This window comes from Macrobrachium nipponense, chromosome 34, assembly GCF_015104395.2.
Source record: "Macrobrachium nipponense isolate FS-2020 chromosome 34, ASM1510439v2, whole genome shotgun sequence".
Lineage (NCBI taxonomy): Eukaryota > Metazoa > Arthropoda > Malacostraca > Decapoda > Palaemonidae > Macrobrachium > Macrobrachium nipponense.
The window spans coordinates 32,384,957-32,399,938 of record NC_061095.1 but is presented as its reverse complement, the minus strand read 5'-3'; the positions used below and the strand labels follow the sequence as shown (position 1 = coordinate 32,399,938).

Below are 14,982 nucleotides of genomic sequence, written 5' to 3'. Positions count from 1 at the left end.
GATATGTGGAGGAGTCATTCAAAAGTACCGAATAAATTATTGCTATTATTAACGTTAATATTTATAAAGCTTTTGAACTGTCAAAGGTGCAGTAATTGATAATTACTAAGCCATTATGTTACTTATTCATTACATTTTAGAACACGATTCGAATGTCACTTTTAACGTAGTTAACAGCGGAATTAATTCTGTTTCTGTTATTGTTTACAGGTAACCGCGTCTCCCTTGACGAGTGTGGTTTTCCTCATTGCTGTTGAGTAACTGCAAATACCAGGTGAGTGAATAAGAGAATAGCTGGAGGGAGAAGAGGAAAGAAGTAAATGGCCGACCTCTCATGGCTTGTATGTTGATCTTCTTTTCTGCTTGAAGACCTTAGCTTAGTGTTTCTTGCGGCTCCTCTCTCACTTAACTCTCTTCCCCCCCTCCTCACCCACTGCTCAACCCGTCGTGTCTAGCCCCCCCCCCCCCCCCCCCCCCCCCCTCCCCCCCCCCCCCCCCCCCCCCGTCTTTAAAAAAGAAGAAGAAAAAAAAACATGGAACATCATCATAGTTGTCACCCTTTTTCACTTATTGCATCATCTTTTATCTGATGAGAAAAGGACCAATCAAAGGATACTTTTAGGTTTACATTTAGACAGCGATGAGCACATTCTCTCTCTCTCTCTCTCTCTCTCTCTCTCTCTGTAAACTAACCCTCATCATACAGTAATTGAACTCTCTTGAGTTCGTACACTTGATTATCCTTGTCACGAGGAAGAAAGAAGTCATGGTATTTGAGGGCAAACTCTGCAAGCAGGTTGCGTGAGTAGATTGATAATATTTTCGATATTTTCCGGCTTTTCTAACTATGGTGTTGTAATTTTGAGAGATTTTGGTCCTTGCAGCTTATATTTACATATTTGGTTTATTGAAAATCAACGTTTATGTCGAGCATCATTGAATGAATACTTGAAGAAAAGTGAATTAAAAAAAACATCAATAGAATAGAAATGAGAGCCACTTGGGTATATGATGTGATTGGCATGACAGTTTGCCAATATCCTTTTTATTTTTTCAGGGATAAGAGACCAACTACCTATTATACACCGCGCGATGTATAATAGGAATTGTTTATGTCGAAAAGCGTATTCTCACTTAGAGCAACCAAACTGTATATTTTAGTCAAACTTTTCGTATACTTTGTAGTATTATTGTTTTTGTTGTTGTTGTTGTTGTATACAGCCTGTTCCTGCCTTGGCAAAGACCAAATCCCCAAGAAACTGGACTCTGGTTAAACAGAAGGCCGACCAAATTTGGCCTGTTGTCCAGAGAGGGATTTCCGACAGTCAAGGCATTCCCTTCGTATCTTGTGGAATATCAGCAGCTGTTGAGAAGCTCAATTGGCAGTCTGATACCAGTCGTTTGCCTGCATTAATTGATGGTACTGTCGCCTGTGGGATTTTAAACGCGAATTGCCATCCGTTTATGACATTAAATTGGACGCTGAAAGTGGGCGGTGTTCTGGGTTTATTTTTTAGTACGGTTTTTTTGTATTATGTTCACATATTTATTTCAGGGATTTATGACTTCCTCCTTCTCCTTTTTTGAGTTGCCTCTAGTTAAGATTCTCGTCAGCCGTTTACGATAGTGGTAATTTTAATAGTATAAATGGAAATTATGCCTGGACCTTGATAATATAACTAAGGATGTATATGGGTATATTAGAATGCTTACTCTCTCTCTCTCTCTCTCTCTCTCTCTCTCTCTCTCTCTCTCTCTCTCTCTCTCTCTCTCTCTGGTCAGGAAGTTAGTGTATCACTTCCTTGTATCTTTGATTATCATTAGAATAAAAAACTTCGGTTACAAATCTAACATTTACTTTTACAATTTTATTCTTGCAAACGTATTTGTGTAGAATTATTTATTAATATATATATATTATATATATATATATATTATATATATATATATGTTCCAACGGTGTTTTGAAAGTCAGTTCAATGTTAACAACCCGTTCTTAGCTCTGTGCTGTGGGGGAATATTAAAGACGTGTTTAATACCAGTTGCAAAAGGCAGTGGTTTAGTTATGCGTTCACAATCTCCAAGTTCACATGGGAAAACTGATGAGAATGATGACGGTCATTTAGATGCAGAAGCCATAAGAGAGGTTCATTTACCCCGAAGAATATTATACGTTATTACATACTCATCAGTAGTTCATACTTTCACCAGGGAAAGTATTGTTGCATTTTTATATAAGATCGTCGTTTTTTTCGGTTCTGTTCCGAAGCTTTATTTGGAAGCATCTTTACCCCTTTTTTTATCTGTATCATATCTCGTTAATAACCGGATGTTTCTTCGGTGAAATGGAATGCTTAATAAGCTGAAAAACGGTTCCAAATGCTTATTAAGCGTCCGAGAGAGAGATGTGCCTGATTGCAGATAGGGTTGAGAAGGTTAGAGAAAGGGCCGGCGGAGCTAATGCAGTCGACTCCCTGGGGGAGTGTTTGTGATTCACAGATGGACTCGAGTCTTCTCTGATAAACTGATTACTGGAGACCACGAGGGACTGCACAAAGATGCCAACGTCAATGAACAATTCTCTCGTAACGTCTTTTCACTGGCTGTCGTTCGTCGGTCTTCCATGACGGTACAGAATGGCCTCCGTGGCGCCAGTGTCTGGCCATTGACCCAATTTCCGAAGTCCATCCGTGCATCCACACAAAGACTGTATGCCTTAGAGTCTGTTTATCAGCAAGCACCTCTTGTATTGAGAGCTCCGTCTGTTTTAAACTTTTTCTACAGTAGAGGCCAATGGGAAAGTAGAATGCGACAAGAAAACGGTTGGAAGGTAAAAGGGGCTTCATTCCGAGGTGCGTGATGCTTGCCTGACATTATACGGAGTTTGCTTCGGAAATCAGTCGTAGCCTGCATATGAAAAGTTTGTCCTTTAACTCTGTTATGATCGTTTCCATTGGCAATGTTCAGCATGGTTGCTGCTATGATTACGCATCGTTCATTTAATCATAAATTTAGCAAATGGCCAGTTTTATTTAATAAGTTTAGATTGTTAGTTGTTAGATTGTCCCGTTTCATAGTTTGTGATATTCATCCCATATTTTTCCTACTCCTCCGTTTTGTATTGATTACTCTGGAATGTACTTTTTCAGGCATATTAAAAGTAATTTTTACTTGATTTGAACGGGAAGTTGAAGAAGAAACGTCCATCGTGAAGAAAGAAAGGAAATATGTATTTAGCAGGTGGCAAGGATCGGTTATTTAATGATAATTAGGGTGGTCGATGGAATGGAGGTCGGTTTGGATATATATGTATATATATATATATATATATATATATATATATATATATATATATTATATATATATATATAATTATATATATATATAGTATGTATATATATATATATTATATATATACATATATATATATAATATATATTAATATATATATATATATGTATTATATATAATATATTATATATAAGATATTATAATAAATATATATTTATATATATTCATATTATTTTAAATATTAAATATATATATATTAATATATAATATATATATATTTTATATATACCCTAATAATTATATATTATATATATATACTTATATGGGTATTTCCTAATTTTATAATATATAATATATATATTATATAAATATATATATATATAATATTATATATATAAATATATATATATATATCATATATATATATATATATCTATATCTATATATATATATAGTCTATATACTATAGTATATATATATAATATTAATAATATATATATGATTTTTTTAGTGAGGCTGCCTCATCATTCCGCTATACGAAAGGCTCGAACAGGAAATATGGTCGGATATAATATATGCAAGAGAGAGGGTTGAGGAAAATAATTGTTGGAATAAATAAAAGTACTGCAAATTGTTACGTTCGGCGTCAATCACATTTGGTATACGACAGTAATTTTGGATAGAAGTCTGTCATTCAGGCAGCTGTTGCAGATAACTGACGAAGGAAAAATCCTAAATGAAATTGTTAAATGACTCACTGATCCATTGTATTTTGATGACAAAATGAGCGAAAGGAAAAACTTACCTATCAGGTTGTGTTTTTGGCCATGAATGGTATGGCTTACATGAAAAGAATTACTGGGAATGTATGATTTAACCGAAAGACACGGAATCTATATGACGATATTCCTTTGACTTCAGCTATTTATCTTTTCAGTATTTAGATATTTGTTCTGTTTGCTCTACGCATTTCAATTTTTTATGCAAAGAATACTCATTATGTATATTTGATCATTTGATCTTAAGCATGACCAAACACTCGCACGTAGGCACTCACCACCCACACATAGTATATACGTGTGTGTGTATATATATATATTATATATATATATATATATATATATATATATATATATATATATATATGTGTGTGTGTGTGTGTGTGTGTGTGTGTGTGTGTGTGTGTGTGTGTGTGTGTGTGTGTGTTGATCTGTCCAGTATATATTTCCTTATCTGTCATTACAGAAATACATCGTAACAGCGGAATTAAGGAAAACGTAACCTTGAAACTGACCTCTTAACCTGATATTCACCTAGGACGGACCGAGTTGCCTGTATGCAGGTAAGGGATTTGGGAGGGAGGGGTATCCGCATGAAGAGTGATGGAGAGCGGAGGGGGGTGTGGGAATGGGGAGGGGCGTCGGCGGCATCTCTCAAAACTTTCTCACAGGCGCCTCTCCGCTGCAGAAGAACCGAGAGCTGCTGGAGGCTGTGTTGGGGGCCCATCGTCACGACTGCGCTCACAGCACCTTCAGTAGTTTAGGCCCAGATTCTAATCTCACGCAGAATATTAAGAGGATCCACCCCACCCCACCCCCCCCCTCCTCCTCCTCCTCCTCCTCCTCCTCCTCCTCCTCCTCCTCCTCCTCCTCCTCCTCCTCCTTCACTACCCACACCCCACCTCCCTCCCCTACCCCCCTGCTGCTAAGGTTTATAGCAAAACCCGTTTTGCCTCATCGATTGAGCATAATCGAGACGTATGATTAGAGTATCATTTAATGAAGAAAATGATACCCCGGATGATATGTATTGTCAGTCTTCCCATCACTTTCGGAGAGAGAGAGAGAGAGAGAGAGAGAGAGAGAGAGAGAGAGAGAGAGAGAGAGAGAGACGTAATTGCCGTTATTCCCGTACTCTGAGTGAGACCTGGCATGATGAAGGTGCCTTACCAATCACCAAAACCAATTGATTTTTGTCCTTCAAATTTCCAGTCATTACGGACAAGCATGGTGATGTTATCTCCAGTGAGGTCTGTTTATGTCGGCTGGGAAACGGTATCGCAACAAAGGCATTGCAGGGCGAGTAGTGACAGCTAAGCCGTATATGGTTACGTCATTATTGATGATGTATGTTCTCTCTCTCTCTCTCTCTCTCTCTCTCTCTCTCTCTCTCTCTCTCTCTCTCTCTCTCTCTCTTCTGTTTTGAGGTATATACGGGGAGTCCATAAAATCCAGTACCATTACAAGTATTTATTGCTCAGAAACCATTTAACAAAGGGTAATGCATCTTTTTGTAGAATGTTGTTGTATATTCCTCAGAAACCATTTAACATAGGGTAATGCAGCTTTTTGTAGAATGTTGTACATTTCCTCATGTTTACATTCAGAGCACTTCATTCTATATGGTTTTTGAGCAATAAATACTTGTAATGGTACTGAGACTATATGGGAGACCCTGTATTATACACTGTATAGAATTGTGTAATGAATACCCTCATCAGAAACCGAATTAGCAAAGAGTAGAAATATGTTCTGTTTTTACTCTTTTAATACACTCGAAAGAACGTTAACATTATTGAATAAGAAATCCCTCGATGCTTTTATGTATCAAATATTTTTTAAATAAATCTCGAATTCAGAGCCTTCTAAACTCCCATTGTCTCTAGAAAGCTCTGGCCATAACTTTTAATATCTTCGGCAATGAAATGAAAGTGTGTGTGTGTTTTTTATTTTTTTATTTTCTCGTTTTATTGCTCGCGATAATATGTGTTCAAATGAAAATGAATGGTACAGGTAGGGAGGTGTCTCCTGAAGATTACATGGTTACGATCGTCCCGGAGGCATCTGAACGAAGAAGCTACTGCCGTCGTCATTGTGTGGCCGTCAGCGTTGTTAATGGATTGTGTTGGGGAATTTGTAGTGGTGGTGGTTAGGTCTATAATTATCTGATGTGGCTGTTGTTGCTGTAATGTATGTCTTGTGGTGGAGAGATATCCTACAATCTCTCTCTTTCTCTCTCTTGCAGTTCTTCACAGGAAACATAAGCGTATTTAAGCATTGGCTTTCAATCTGAGTTTACAAATGGATGACTTGAAAATAGATAATTTATAGTATTTAATAATATTTCCATGCCTAATACAGTACTTGTAGATCGTTGATGTATTGTGTCAAGAATATTGTACACATCCTATCATGAAATCATGTGTGACATGTGTATAACCATTTTCAGTTGGGGTTAAACGTCATAATACGCGCCTGACCTCTAACGGGATACTAATCTGCCTTTGGTTTTGACGTGATCATCTTCGAGGAAATTACTGTGTATGAAAACTTAGACAAACACTCCGTTTTGGAGGGACGTTTTAAGGTTTCCTTTCGAGTTCGGCCATGTCACAAAGATCTAGAGAAGTTTTTTTTTTTATAAATATATTTGAATATGTTTTGAGAAGATATTTTGGAAGTGTTTGCACTTCCAAAATATCTTAGAGTTTAGGAGAGAGTATGGCAGACACCGTTGATGTTCTTGTGGGAAGTATCCTATTAGATGAAACTGCCAATTGGCTACAAATAAGATACATTTTGCTGAGTATTGTGCGGTTCTAAGATAACCATGATATTTACTAAATCTTAAAGGCGTGTTTTGCTGTTCAATTATTTTTAATTCCCCATTCTTTCTCTTGCAAATGGGTCGGAGACTTAGGGAATAAATGTCTGATTGTAGAAGGAGAAAATATTTTCTCTTCAGTTACTGACATACTTGCATGCGCAAGACGTAAGATTTTCTTGTAATTTTTTTCGGGAACTGTTGAGTGAATACAGAATGTGGAAAGGCGAATTATTTTGGGTCAAGAGTTTTTAGTGTTTATTTGAGTATAAGGAATCTTCCTTGTGATTGTGTCTGGAGGAACAGTGAATGAAGTCTTCTTTTCTTTTGCTGGTCATGTCTTTTAACAAAGTGATTTCTAATATTTTAGGATGCCTTTAACACACACGTTTGTAATTAATATTAGTATTTTAAACATCTTTAATAGTCATAACTCAGGCAAGTTGGACTGCTGCAATAACGATCAAACGCAGTGGCGGAGACAACAGCCTCCAAATACCTAAGCACATTTTATATATATTATATATATTTTGCAGTAATGACCTGAGAACGACGCCTGTCGATAGAATTGTCTTGCAGTGACAATGTAATTTCATTTCCTTTTGATAAATTTCACAATAGCCGGTTATGATTTGTCTGATTTTTCGGTACCTTTAGTAGCTTCGTTTATTAAACTTTGCCTTCTAAGTTCAGTAATTGCTGTCTTGTAAGTTTTACGTCTTAGGCTCTCCTTTGTGTGCATATATATATATATATATATATATATATATATATATATATATATATATATATACACATACAAATACATACATACGAAACTAGTGGTTGAACAAGCAGCTACACAGACAAAGCTGGAGTCTCAAGCATTTGTTTTTGTACTCGAGGGGATTAGAACTTGTTTGTTGTGACGGGAGGATCCATCCTTACAGGTGTGGCCTCCTCGTTTGAACTTGGTGTACTGTACTTGATGACTTCCTGAAAACCGACTCTCTCTCTCTCTCTCTCTCTCTCCTCTCTCTCTTCTCTCTCTCTCTCTCTCTCTCTCTCTCTCACACACACACACACACACACATTGCATAAGCAGAGTGGCAACTCATCTTAGATGGTTTTTGTGGGATCTGTCAGGCTATTAATGTTTTTATATGAAGTCATGTAATATGGAATGAATAAAAGAACACACACAGGAAACATCCCTAAGTGAGATGTTCTAATACAACCAGCTCCTCTTGTCTTTCGGTGTTTTTCATAGATTCTGAGAGTGGCATTTCTGAAGATTGATACTAATTTACTTGCATTGTTTGGAGAACTTCCGTTGTTTTGAATTTTTGGATATTGGTTGTGCACAGGCAAACCAATAGCCTTTTTATTTTTTTATTTTTTTGCTTTTGCCGATGTTCATACCGCAATGTGAATAACTTGGTTCCAAGTCTCTCTGGTGGCAGATATCGAACAGATTCAGTAATTCTTAAGCACTGTTGAAAATGTTCAGCAAACGATCCCGCATTAGTTTTGCAACTGTCACAACTTTCGTGTTTGTGGACCATTCTGATGAAAAGCTTAATATAGGTATGTTGTATATTTTGTCTGTTGTGTTGTGGAATTTGCTCTCCGTCGTTTTCACGCTTTTCGAGGGTTTTGGTACTATTCGGGCAGGTTCCAGTAATAATATTTTACTGAGCTTGAATGGCGCGCGCTACGATGCGCTGTGATTCGGCGCTGCCCGCCATGTCTCCCTTACCTTCCAGATCCCCTACCTACTCAGCTCCCACCTTGGGCGGACAAACAGGTTTGCAGGAGAAGGGTGGATGTGTCATGTCTCTCCTACCCCGCCTCCATCCGGGGCGGACAAACAAGAGAGATCCACTCAGATTTTATTTCTAAATTTTTCTCGGTAACGCAATTAAATTGACAATATTTTTGTGTAAAAATTTTATATAAATCGGTGATTTTTTTTATATCAACTCAACCCACTTATGATATATGTGTAATATAATGAGAGAGAGAGAGAGAGAGAGAGAGAGAGAGAGAGAGAGAGAGAGAGAATATTGGAGGGCAATATTGGATGAGAATTTGGGGAAAATGAGGTGCCCATATAGCTCCTGGTGGAATTGGAGTCGGCTTATTGTCGCAGCAAACAGAGACGAAGTTTCATTAATGCCATGGCCAATATTTGGCAGAGCTGAAGCCAAAGTAGTGAGTCCATTCATTCAGATAAAGCCAATCCTTGTTTCCAGCCAGTCCTATTAGATATCGACTGGAATTGACCTTCGGCTGCTCTTCTCTCTCTCTCTCTCTCTCTCTCTCTCTCTCTCTCTCTCTCTCTCTCTCAATCAAATTGCTTCCTCATATGAAGTAGTGTTGGAAACGGAACTTTAATACGTATGTACGAGATTGGGTAGTTTTATTTTGTTTATAGGTTTAAGGTTAAAGTACTCAAAAATAAGATTTTATAAAAGGGTATTGTTTGGGGTGGGAGGAGGGTGGTAATTCTCGGAAGCTAGATTTTTTTTTCCCCGCCAGAAAGACTCACTTTATCCTTAAAACCATTTGCGCTTTCGTTTACTTGAATCCGACAGAGGTCCTTGTCCCTTTACTCTTTAGGTGATTGTGGTATCCTTTACTCATTCTGGTGGGTGTTGTATGCATCCTCAATGTCCTATTATGGAAATTCTTATTTCTCGGCGACTATTATTTCTAGAAAAAAGTGTTTTTCATGGGGTTTTATTTATTCAAGGAGGGAAATGCAAGTTGCAAAAGTTGTCCCTGATGAAGGAAAGCAGGTTCTTTTGCGGATCATACTGTGACGCACTTATGCACTGGCGGTATTAATTATGAAGTCACTTTTGTTATTTATTGGCGAGTTAATGACCGAGGTCGTAGTTGTATGTGGAAGTCGTCAGTCAATACTGCCTCTGTGACGATGTTTGTGGAAACCATTAACGAAAGACGACGAGAGTTTCTCGGCCAAGCAACCTATAGTTTAGTTATATTTTTACTGTGTATACGTGGACGACCTTTAACCGAAGCCCGACCTCTGATGAGACAGCACTTGCAACTTGACCTCAGCGAGACTCCAGGGGTCAAAAGCGTTGACCTCGGCTGAGAAACGGGAGTTACGGGGCTATGGGAGGCGAAAGAACAAGTTCTAGCGTTTATGATTTTGTTCGACCTTTTTTTTGACTCTGTTATTTCTATTATTTTTTCCTCTTTCATAATTGCCGTTGTACGTCAGGCAGAATGAGAGTGGTTACCGTTCTGGTAAATTCCAATGCACTCGTTAATTGCCCTGTGAAAGAAAGACCGGGTTGTTCAGTTTGGATGTTGGACGATATGAGCGAGTCGTTTGTATCTGAAGGTTTAGCGGCTGTGGTTTATTAACTTCGCTGTGGGAAGAAAAGTTATTATGAAGGGCATGTAAGTACTGGCGGTAGGCAGCGGTATGTCTGTCGGTTTTTTTTTTTAAATAAAACCAGCTATTTTAACATTTTATTTTTCCCTCATAAATTGCACGCATATACACATTTATACACATATACAAACACACGCACGTATATATGTATGTATCGAAGTATTACATTTGCATTTATTTTTAATTGCATTCAGAATTTCTTTATTTTAAAGATATGGAGTTGTTACGTAAGCCTTTCCTATTGTAGAAAGTTAATTACCATTATAGTGCTAATATTACATTGCATTTAACATTTTCATGTTCCTGTTGTCGAACCTAGATTATTACGAAAATGTTGTCAGTAAAATGACAAAATTTGCAGTGCGTGTTGTGAGAGTGAAGTACTGCATATGTTCACCTACTAAACCCCCCCCCCCCCCTCCTTTTTTTTTTTAAAGTTAAGTAAGGAGCTCTCACAGATCCAATACTTTCGGCTATTCTAGGTCGGTCCTGGTCTATAATGCTTGTGGTTTCAGCAACTAGCGATGGTTAAGCCTGAGAAGAAGGTAATTTGGGCGAGCTGCTTCTTCGAAGTTAATAAAGCCTAGAAGGAAGACAAGTTCATGCTTCTTGTGGTTCCACGGTTAGGTCTCTCTTCTGAGAAGGGAAACGATTCCTCTAGTCTGCCTGCCTGCCTGCGTCGGGGCGCGCAAGCTCGCCTCTTGTTGCCCAAGGTTCATTCACATCAGGCTTTTGTCATTGCCAAGCTGTGAATGAAAGGTTGTCGTTGGGAGGCGTATCGTAACTCTCTCTCTCTCTCTCTCTCTCTCTCTCTCTCTCTGCGTCAGTGACCCTACCAGTTGTAACGCCAGATGATTTTGTGTGTGTATATAGTATGTGTGTGTGTGGGTGTGTGTACGCTCCTGTTTCGTGGAAGGAATTTGTATTTTGCTCGTAATATGGGAATATTTAAGAATATCTAAAGTGTTTTGACATATTTATTCGTAATCAAACAAATATGGTAGTAGTTACAGCTCTTCCCACTCCAGTTAGGAAGAAAATGCAATGGAAACTGGTGTCAGTGAATATTGGAAAACGGTTCCTAAATTGCTCTCTTTCCCCCGTAGGAGTGGGGGCTTAGTGTCATCAGTGCACCCCACGTGATGCAGTGTAGGTAGTACTAGTACCAAAGGGTATATGCCGCGTTCCATAGCTCCACCTACTATTCAGCCTTTGGTTTACCTCCGTTCCCGCTTCCTTCCTTTCTTGGTGTCCAACTGCTCTAACTAATGTTGTTTGACCCCAGTTCCTCCTTTTGGTCCTCGTTCTTCCTCTCCTTTATTGTCTGCATCTCTTTATGTTGCTGTCCAACCGCTCCAACTCCCTCTTTTTCACTGTCTGAATCGCTGAAAAGCCGCAAGTGCCCCACCGTTTGGTTTTGCAGCCTAAATTCAGTAAATAAAAAAAGAAAATAAAAAAAAGCAACAACGACAGCACACACACACACCCCATAAACTGCTATTCCTTGTTGCAAGTCTGACACTAATCCCATCCTGGTGGGAATAGATGAAGGTGGTGGTGGCTTACCTCTCGCCTACCTTGCTTTAGAATAGGTTAGTCAACTCTTGATTTTGAAATGTATGGTTTATTAAGATGAAATATTTGTGACTTTTAAATGTCTCCTAATATTACTTAGGTAGGTCAAATATGTTACCAAATAATTTTTTACATGGAAATGTATGTGTATATATATATATATATATATGTGTGTGTGTGTGTGTGTATATTATTATATATACGTATATATATATATATATATATATAATATATATATATATATATATATAGTATATATCTTATATATATATTAAATGTGTATTTCGATGTCGTGTATTCGGAGTAAATTGTGTATTCTGAAGAAACTGCAACATTGTTGCTTTAAAACTCATTTTAAAATGTCCCCTTAGTAGTTTTTCTTCTCAATCTGATAATAGATTAAACTAATGTGTCAAGGGAATTTAAATGCCTGCTGTTATTATTAAGAGGGGCATTCAAAATCGATAAATTATTATTTCACGTTAAAACGAATGATAGGGCAGAAGTGCTTAAATCATCGTAGGTCGTTGAATGTTTCACGGTTTTGTCATGTTAATCCATCACAGCTTCAGTTACTGTCACAGCTTCAATCACTGAAACATGTTTCCACTCTCTCTCTCTCTCTCTCTCTCTCTCTCTCTCTCTCTCTCTCTCTCTCTCTCTCTCAACTTTGATTTGTAGTGTGTGAAATCAGTTGAATAGATTCGCTCTTAAAATGTGTGTAAAATTTCTCTCTCTCTCTCTCTCTCTCTCTCTCTCTCTCTCTCTCTCTCTCTCTCTCTCTCTCTCTCTGTAGCAGCTTCTGCTGCTGTAGCTTGCGACTGACTTCGTGCGGACCCCCCCCCCTCAAAAAAAAAAAAAAAAAAAAAAACTCCCAAAAAAAAAAAAAAAAAAAAAAAACAAAAAAAACCCCCCCCCCCAAAAAAAAAAAAAAACCTTCGTGTCGTTACGATGGTACTTATTGGATCAAAAAAAGTGGGTCCCTGATCTTATCCTTGCAATGTTTTTTCACCCTCGATACGTCTCGGATCTCGTGCATATTTTAAGCGGTTTAATCTCTCTCTCTCTCTCTCTCTCTCTCTCTCTCTCTCTCTCTCTCTATTCATTTATTCAATTAGGTTATGGGAATTTCTGTTGTCTGAACATTATCATCTTAGAGGTACAAATGATGTTCACTTACTAATGTGATGTGCAAATCTGTAATTTCTCTCTCTCTCTCTCTCTCTCTCTCTCTCTCTCTCTCAAGTTATTTCTTTAGTTTGACATAGCTTTAGACAGAGAGAAGCTGAAATTGTTCATGATATACACAATATATAATGAGATGCATTATTATGGGTTCCTTGTTTTATTCATCTATTAATAAATATTCCTTCGATCGACAAAGCATCTGTATAGTATATTGTAGCCAATTGTTATTTCAACTTGATTACCAAAGAATACTTAGTATTACTCAAAGTGAATCGAATTCATGTTGGAACAAGCTCCAAAAGCCACTGACTTAGACGACGACTTCCACAGATTGTACTGTCCAGATGTAGAAGAAGGAAAAACAAAGAATGAAATGCTAAATAAGTGTATATAGGTAGAATAACGAGTAAGTAGATGGGTTTGAATAAGCATGTTTTGCAGCTTCTAATGTGGTTGTCTGCATTGTGTTACCCAATACTAGACTTCCCTTAGAGTTACGAAAGTGACGGTATTATCCATACTGGTCTTTCAGTCCACTTCTGCTTTATTCAAAATTCATTTCTTTAGTATTATTTTTGCTCCTTACGATCTGAATGTTCTAGTTTTTGTAGTGTCTTTTTCTTCCCGCTATGATGCTTGCTGCCCACAAATTAATATGAATGTATGTATTTTTTTCTTCTCACTTTCTTTGTACGGTCAAGATTTAACAGTAAATTCTTCAAGCTAAACTTTTGGACGGTTTATGGATTCTTCCTTTTGGGTGTTACTTAAGCCTTATGAATGTCTTTGCCGTAATATGCTTTGAATGTGAAAGACATTTATGCCGTCTGAACTTTCAGCAAATGTTGATTTCTCTCTTGCACTTTTTACTTACACTCTCCTCTTTAATTTCGTGCTCCAGTCCTTTGAAATGCATAAATTTTAGAGAAACAATAACCTCTTCGACTTAATTGGTGCAAAACGGTAATTTTCATGCACTTATATTTTTTACGAATCTATCTCATTTTCACTAGTGAGCTTTATTGATGTTTATGGAATGACTTCATAGCCTCTGCCTTTTTTCTTTGAAATTCTTGAAAGGTAAAAATGATAGGCGGAGAGATCTCAATTTCTTGATTAAAACCATATGAACTCGTGTAAAGTTGAACTTGAAGAATTTCTTCCCATCGCGTTGCAGTTTTACTGAACTGAATCTCATTCAACTGGCCCGAGGGAAAATGTTTTGCGCTGCCCTACACGACCGTCAAAGATTCTGTAGGTCGTCTGTCATCCTAACACACTTTTGCCATTGGCACATTAAGTACCGAGTACTTTAGGTACATACCCATAGATGTAACTCACTTACCAAGGAACCTCGCCTCTTGGACCCAGAATGATCCCTGTTTATAAGATGTCTTCCGTTTTCGAAGGCCAGCGCGTTGACATCGAGATCACAGTCTAGGTAGTCGAGGAAGACTGTTGATCAGAATAATAGCCATAACCTTCTCGGTTCTAATAGGGTGAGTAGGTTATTTATCAGTCTTTTTGACGTGTTATGTCTTCCATGTGACGAGCGGTCCGTTCTTTCAGTAGGAACTCTTAAAGAAGGAGCATGATGTCAAATTTGTTTTGCAAGGTCGTCAAGTTTATGTTTTCTCTGCGTTTATACATGAATGATCAAATTTTTTTTGTTTTGTTTTTTACTAAATGGTTTCATTATTTTTTTTTGAAAGGAGAGCTTTCATGTGGCTGTTTACAAGGTACTATCCACATTCCTCTAACAACGATGGGTGAAGGGGAGATTTGCATTGTAGTCTACAAATTTTGTATTCACAGTCATAGAAGCTCCGTTATAGCAGACTTTCCCTCTCCATACACATATACATACAACTCCATCCACTTCTGTCATGTGCGTGTACGTGCTTCGAGGATGTTGA

General features: G+C 37.7%; 1 protein-coding gene across 10 annotated transcripts in view; it reads left to right on the top strand.

The window, feature by feature from the left end:
• LOC135208014 (delta-like protein C) overlaps positions 1–14,982 on the top strand; it is a 633,917-nt gene that overhangs the window by 412,852 nt on the left and 206,083 nt on the right. For 6 of the 10 annotated variants that reach the window (XM_064240115.1, XM_064240112.1, XM_064240109.1 and 3 more), the window contains one exon: positions 211–274. The exons of the other annotated variants lie outside the window; for them this stretch is intronic. The gene's annotated coding sequence lies outside the window, so the exon portion shown is untranslated. The remainder of the gene's footprint in view (positions 1–210; positions 275–14,982) is intronic. 10 annotated transcript variants of the gene reach the window in all.